Here is a 7,935-nt window from a genome sequence, read left to right on the forward strand (position 1 = left end):
CACGAGTGGAGCCTGAGCCAGCGCTAGTGCTGTTCCCCCACATTGCTCTGCTCCCACAAGTTCTAGCAAGAGTTCGCCAAGAAAGTCTATGTCTGCTGCTAGTAGCACCTTATTGGCCAGCTCGAATATGGTTCTGAGAGATAATATCCCTGCGAGATGACACTCCTTGGGAGATACCCATCCGCAGGGATCCACTGTAGACCCAGTGAACTGCACAATAGCTACTTACATGTTTCTTTAAACAGATTTGTCCTGGAGTAATTGAACCCGTTTTAAATATAATCAATTCTTCCCTTAGTACTGGCTATGTACCTAAATCATTTACATTAGCCGTTATTGAACCCCTGATTAAAAACCCTGACCTTGACCCCTCTAAACTGTCCAGCTATAGACCTATTTCAAATCTCCCCTTTACCGCCAAGATCTTAGAAAAGTTTGTAGCACAGCAGCTATGCTCGTACTTGCATAGGAAAAACATTCATGAAATATATCAGCCGGGTTTAGACCTCATCATAGCACATAGACAGTGCTAGTTAAAGTAGTAAATGACCTACTCCAGGCCTCTGATCAGGGTTGTGAATCAGTAGTATGTATCACACTATATACAGTAAGTTGGATAGTTGAGCCATTTGTGAACAGAGCTCTCTGACGATTCTGTATAATATTGGTGTATGTGCTGAACTATACACGAGGGAACACGGTTCTGGAAGGTCACATCCAAGAAGCTTTTGATACTATAGATCATACCATTCTCATTGATAGATTAGGAAATTTTGTTGGCATTAATGGAGCAGTCCTCTCCTGGCTCAGATCTTATTTGTCCGATCGTTATCGTTATCGTACCGTAGATGTAACTTCTCCATGCATACCCAGATTAAATTTGGTGTTTCACAAGGTTCTGTTTTAGGCCCACTGCTTTTTACTTTATATATGCTACCTCTAGGTCAAATACTTCGTATGGAATTAGGAATTAGCTTCCACTGTTATGCTGATGATACACAGCTGTATGTTTCAGCAAAGCCAGAGGACAGACAGCAGCTTAATAAAGTTGAGGAATGTGTAATGGACAGTAGACGTTGGATGCTTATTAACTCCCTTTTACTTAATTCTGATCAGACAGAATTACTTCTACTAGGACCACGTGTAGCTAGAAGTAAGCTTTCTGATCTCACAGTAACTCTGGATGGACTTTGTTTTATCATGTGCAGCAGTAAAAGACCTTGGAGTAATTATTGACTCCAGTCTTTCATTTGATGCTCATGTAGATAATATTCTAGGATAGCTTTCATTCATCTCAGAAATATTGCTAAGATAAGAAATATATTGTCACTACATGATGCATAAATATTAGTTCATGCTTTCATCACCTCTAGACTAGATTACTGTAATGCCTTACTGTCTGGATGTTCCAGTAGGAGCATAAACAAACTCCAGTTAGTCCAGAATGCAGCTGCTAGAGTCCTAACTAGAACCAGAAGATACGACCACATCACCCAGATCTTATTAATTATAAAATACTATTATTAACTTATAAAGCACTAAACGGTCTCATGCCACAGTATCTAAGTGACCTTTTGGTTTTCTATGATCCGCCACGCCTACATAGATCAAAAGATGCAGGCTATTTGACGGTACCTCGAATAGCGAAGGCTACACCAGGGGGAAGAGCTTTCTCTTATAGAGCCCCACAGTTATGGAATAGCCTTCCAATTAATGTTTGGGACTCAGACACAGTCTCAGTGTTTAAGTCTAGGCTTAAAACGTATTTGTTTATTCAAGCTTACCATGATTAGACTTTCTGTTACGCAAAGCACAGTCCTAACAATCTCTTCTCTCCCTCTCTCCTTCTGTCGAGCCGCATACAATTTTATGGAGATACTAGAGATCCTGATCCTTTCTGATCTCTGGACCTACCTGGTCCGTTTCGGATCTCCTACCTCTGGATGGAGCTCTCATCTACTCCAATTCCAGATTGCCAAACAGACTTCATATAAAACCATAATTAACTTTTTTACACTATCCATTGTTACCCAGATGAGGATGGGTTCCCTTCTGAGTCTGGTTCCTCTCAAGGTTTCTTCCTCTTAACATCTTAGGGGCTTTTTCCTTGCCACCGTCACCACCGGCTTGCTCAATTGGGATAAATTTGCACATTTAAAATCTGTATCCTGTGTTTATATATTTCTGTAAAGCTGCTTTGAGACAATGACCGTTGTAAAAAGCACTATACAAATAAAATTTAATTGAATTGAATTTAACCCTTTGATCTTTAAAGATGTGTGGAAATAATTGCAAATGTTATGAATTAACCAGGAAAAGGAAGTATGTCTACAGTATATTGTCTCAACGCACTGTGAAGAGGATGGTTCGAGTGGCCAAATGGGATTGGGTTCTATGGTCAGATGAAACCAAAATAAAGCTTTCTGGTAATAAACACCAGTGGTGGTTTTGGTGCACACAGAGAGGTAGCCGTATGGAAAAGTACTTCATGTCCACGGTTAAATATGGTGATGGCTCTTTAATGTTTTGGGGCTGTTTTTCTGCCAGAGGACCTGGACATTCTGTTAGGATACATGGCATCATGGACTCTATCAAATATCAACAGATATTAAATGAAAACCTGACTGCCTCTGCCAGAAAGCTTCAAATGGGCCATGGTTGGATTTTTCCAGCAGGTCAATGATCCAAAACATCAAAATCAACACAAAAATGGTTTATTGACCACAAAATCAAGGTCCTGCTAAGGCCATCCCGGTCCCCTGAGTTGAAACCCATAGAAAACCTGTGGGGTGAACTGAAGAGGAGAGTCCACCAGCGTGGACCTCAAAATGTGAAGGATCTGGAGAGATTCTGTATGGAGGAATGGTCTCAGATCCTTTGCCATGTATTCTCCAACCTCATCAGGCATTATTATTAGAAGATTCTGTTATCTTGGCAAAGGGAGGTAGCACAAAATATTGACAAAGGGTGCCAATAATTGTGGCACACCTATATTTAACAAATATATTTTTTTGATAAACATGTGTTGTGTTTGCAATTGTTTGATATCCATGACAGCACAGTATTTTTGTGAATTTTTCAAACAAAAGATTAAAAGGTTAAAAAATAAAGACGGATAGCCTACTTTGCTCATATTTACTAACGGTCCCAATATTAGTGGAGGGCACTTTATATGTATGTTTATATATACATAAAATATTTTGAGATACTAATATATATATATATATATATATATATATATATATATATATATATATATATATATATATATATATATAAAATTTCACAAAGGTCATAGAGATTAATTATTAATTTACTTAAAGATATTACTTAATTTACTTCAAAAATATTGCCCTTTTGAACAAATGAGCCAATTTAGAAGCCTGTCCATGGTGAAACTCTCATGGTATAACCAACAGGTTACCCAAAAGCCTTTAGACTCCCCCCCCTCAAAATATTTTGTATGAACAAGCAGACAGGCTACTATATCTGAACTGAATAACAATAGCAGATAACACCAACAGAAATAGCCTAATAATATGAAGGGTCAATTGAACAATTGGGCTAGACACAGGTCTACAATGGACTGAATTTAGGCAAACATGAATAAACTTGCTAGAAGAGACGTGCCCTGTGGATATCTATTTTAAGTTGTGTTAGATAATTGGTAAATGATTAAGATAAATTAATAGCAGGCCAAACAACATGCAGTTACCTGAATTAAGGGAAGAAAACAAAACTGTACAAGGCCTTTTTCAGTTGCAACGCCTGTGATATCACCAGTTGCCTGCAGTTCTTTGAACATAACTATCCAGTAATCTACATATTGTCGTCTGTAGATACGCCACCAACTTTCTATTCTCTGGTTTGCTGGGCTTGTTCCTTGAAAGACACACGGTCTCCTTCTTAAGTGTCGGACACTGATGTGGAAGTCGTCAATAACTGACAGACAGCTATTTCAGCTTGACTGAGACCCTGATTAAAGTAAAAATGAAGTCGAATATAAATCCTTCCACGTTGTTGTGGTAAACTCGTTGTTTTTTGACTTTCTACAGAGTTGATGAGCTCTCCTCTGTATTCCAGCATGAACTCTCCTATAGTGAAGTGCGCCATGGTAAACACCCCCCTGCCTTGTTTAGGAATAACAAAGCGTGGTAACTAACCCACCATTTTATGAAGGTTAAGTCCAAGTTAATTTGTATGGTTTGCTCACCTTTAAATGCACCAATGTATTTTACATCAAGCCCTGCTTTATCATGACCGGTGGTAATGTGAAAAATCACATCATCTGTTGGACTCTTCCTCTGACTCATTTTCAAAACCTCGTTTTAACCCTTATTAAAAGTTTCACGACTTTTGAATTCTTCACCAATTCTGAAGGCATCTTTATGGAAGGTGCATTAAATATTCATAGGCAATCTAGCATTAGTACAATAAATGGACTGATACATAGAGACCGATTAAATGCCTCATCAGGGCTGAGCTAACTAACAAGCTAGAATAATCATTAGCTAACCAGCGCTAGCAAATTATTGTGAACAATGTGAAATGGAAACCATAATTAAAAATGATTAATATCAAAATAGTAAGTACATTTTATTTATATAGCACATTTAACAGCAATAAGCTGGACAAAGTGCTGAACAGAGTAAAAAAAGTAAAACAGAAAACAGAATAAAACCAAATAAAGACAGACAATAGTAAAAATTAGATTAAAATGCCTGGGAGAAGAGATATGCTTTCAGCCTCTTTTTAAAAATGATAACTGAGGGTGCAAGGCGGATGTCCAGTGGCAATTGATTCCATAAACGAGGGGCAGCAACTGAAAAAGCTCTATCTCCCTTAGCTTTTAAATGGGATGATCAGATGATCTTAAAAATTTGCTAGATGTATGTGGTGTATGAAGATCTTTGAGATAAGAAGGAGCTTGGTCATTAAGAGTTTTAAAGACAAACAATCTTAAACTGGATCCTAAAACGGACCGGGAGCCAGTGGAGCAATGCTAAAATTGGGGTGATATGATCATATTTCTTTGCCTTGGTCAACAGCCTTGCAGCTGCATTCTGAATCATCTGGAGATGAGCAAGAGATGACTGAGGAAGACCCAAGTACAATGAAATACAATAATCTATCCACGATTTGATAAAAGCATGAATAACCTTCTCCAAATCTTGGAAAGTCAAATTTTTTAACTTTAGAAATAATCTGTAATTGATAAACTATTCTTAACAACCGAATTTATTTGCTTGGTTAAGCATAATTCTGAGTCCAGGATGATACCAAGGTTCCTAACCTGGGAAGAAACTGCGGGGAAGTGATTACAAAGCTCATTAATGAGACCATCTCTCAATCTCGGGGTACCAAAAACAATTATTTCGGTTTTGTCTTCATCCATCCATCCATCCATCTTCTACCGCTTACTCCTTTTCAGGGTCATGGGGAACCTGGAGCCTATCCCAGGGAGCATCGGGCACTAGGCGGGGTACACCCTGGACAGGGTGCCAATCCATCGCAGCGCACAATCACATACACACTCACACACCCATTCATACACTATGGACACTTTAGACACATCAGCCTAACATGCATGTCTTTGGACTCGGGGAGGAAATCGGAGTACCCGGAGGAAACCCCCGCAGCACGGGGAGCGCATGCAAACTCCGCGCACACACAGGGCCACGTTGGGAATTGAACCCCCAACCCTGGGGGTGTGAGGCGAACATGCTAAGTACTAAGCCACCGTGCGCCCCGGTTTTGTCTTTATTAACCCTATTAAGCCTGACACTTGGTGTTCCATTCCGCCGGCGGAAAACGGAAAACAACTTATCGGATATTTTAAATTAGTATAAACAAATGAATGATTTTTATAAATCATGCACATTTCTATTGGTATATAGTCCATCAACTTTATTGAAGAAAACAAATGCAAAGTCCCACATTTAGTCAAAAAATGGCCTCTTCAAACTACATTAAGTGTTTTGGTATCCCACCCCTCTGCGATTTAGTAATTAGCCATAAACTGAACTGAGACACATTCTAAAAAACTATCAAAAATCTGCTTTGGCTATGCTGAACAACCCACCTCCTAAATTTTAATAGGGCATTGTAACTTGATTGACACCCACATGGACCAATTGTAGACACTTCTAACTTTCAAACAACACCTCAATTGCTAAGATTGACCATTCAGAGACAGAGTTAAAGCAATGCGTAAACGTCGGCACTCGTCAGTTTATGCGCTATTTATTGGTCTGGAGCTGTCTATGCTGGCAGTCAGCAGGGACAGGCGAATCAGCTTGTAGGGCCAGACGGGTTTGTTATGTAACCACCCTTGATGGCTATTTACACAGTTGACTTCCTCCAAAAGTTGATGGTTAGTTTTGGCATGTTTTGGTCTTTGTTACGTTTGCGGTCTCAGATAGTTTTCTCAGCATTTTCCCTTTCTTTTCACTCAGCATGCGGTTTATAACGATGGCGCATTCCTGAAAAAGCCTGGCTTTGCCAGAGTTTTTGGAGGAATTATTTAGGAGTGACTCTGGCGAGGAATTCGAGAGTTTTTCGGAGGAAGATACCGTGGATACAGATGAGGAGCAAGCATTCAAGCAAGGATTAGATCCGCTTCTTGACATGTAAGCTATTTTGCTATCTGTTTTTTTCTTGTATTATCAAAATTCACATTTGCGTGTAGCATGGCACTGATTTTTTGCATGTAGCATGACTGTGGGTTTTTTTCTTTGCATGTAGCATGGCTGCGGGTTTTTTTTGCATGTAGCGTGACTGCGGGTTTTTTTTTTTTTGCATGGCGCATGACTGTGGGGTGGTTTTTGGCGTGTAGCATAAAATGTTTTGTCTTTCACTTCATGTAGTTATAAGCAACTTGTACAAAAATTATACAATAAATGTCTTTTGTACTAAATATTACGTAATAATTATGTTGGGTATTTTTCATGATTATTTATTATTGCACGGAAGAAAAAAATGCTCCTGATCCTCCACACACTTCTTCCGAGGCCTTCTCCCCCAGCCAGACCTGTCAGAAGACAGAAGAGGCAGCACTCGTAGGTCACCCATTTCTACCATTAGGAGAGCTAGTGCTCCTGCACTTGCAACACAACCGGAACAGGACAGGTGGCACAATATTGACGAAGATGATGTGCCTCCCATACAACATCCCTTTTCTCCTTCCCGCACTCCTGGGGTACAGCTTGACGGGCATCAGCCACAAACCCCTCTTGAGCTGTTCAAGTTATTTTTTTTTATAAAGCTACAGTCTCTGCAACAACACAAACCTGTATGCACAGTACAAGCAGCAGAAGGGCATGAAGACACCATGGAGTCCAATAACTAGCTTGGAAATGCACAAATTCCTGGGCCTAGTTATTTATGGAGGTCTAATCATTTCTGTAGAAGTTTGATTTCTGTAGAAAGGATAGGCACCATAATTTTCCATTCCCCACCTCGGTCATGTCAGACTGCAGATTTAAAGCAATATTCTGGAACCTGCATATGAGCAATGTCAAAGATGATTAGCATAATGACCAGCTGAATGGCTCCACTGGCCACGACCATCTCTTTTGCGTGAAGCCTCTAATGGAGCAGCTCTTAGTGGCGTGCAGGGCATATTACCAGCCTCACCAGAACCTGGCCATTGATGAAAGGATGGTAGCCACAAAGTCTTGTATTGGCCTGAAATAATACATGAAGGAAAAACCAGCAAAGTTGGGTTTCAAGTTGTTTGTCTTGGCCGATTCGAGGAATGGCTACACCTCGAATTTCAGCATCTACCAGGGAAGAGATGGCAGAAAACAGATGGCACTTGGTCTTCACAAGCCATCCCTGTTCCTGAAACAGTGAAGGCATACAATAAGTACATGGGGGGAGTTGACCTCTCTGATGCTCTCAAACACTTTACTGTGTCAAAAAAAGACAATGAAG

Source organism: Ictalurus furcatus, chromosome 7 (genome assembly GCF_023375685.1).
Source record: "Ictalurus furcatus strain D&B chromosome 7, Billie_1.0, whole genome shotgun sequence".
In the NCBI taxonomy this organism is placed as follows: domain Eukaryota; kingdom Metazoa; phylum Chordata; class Actinopteri; order Siluriformes; family Ictaluridae; genus Ictalurus; species Ictalurus furcatus.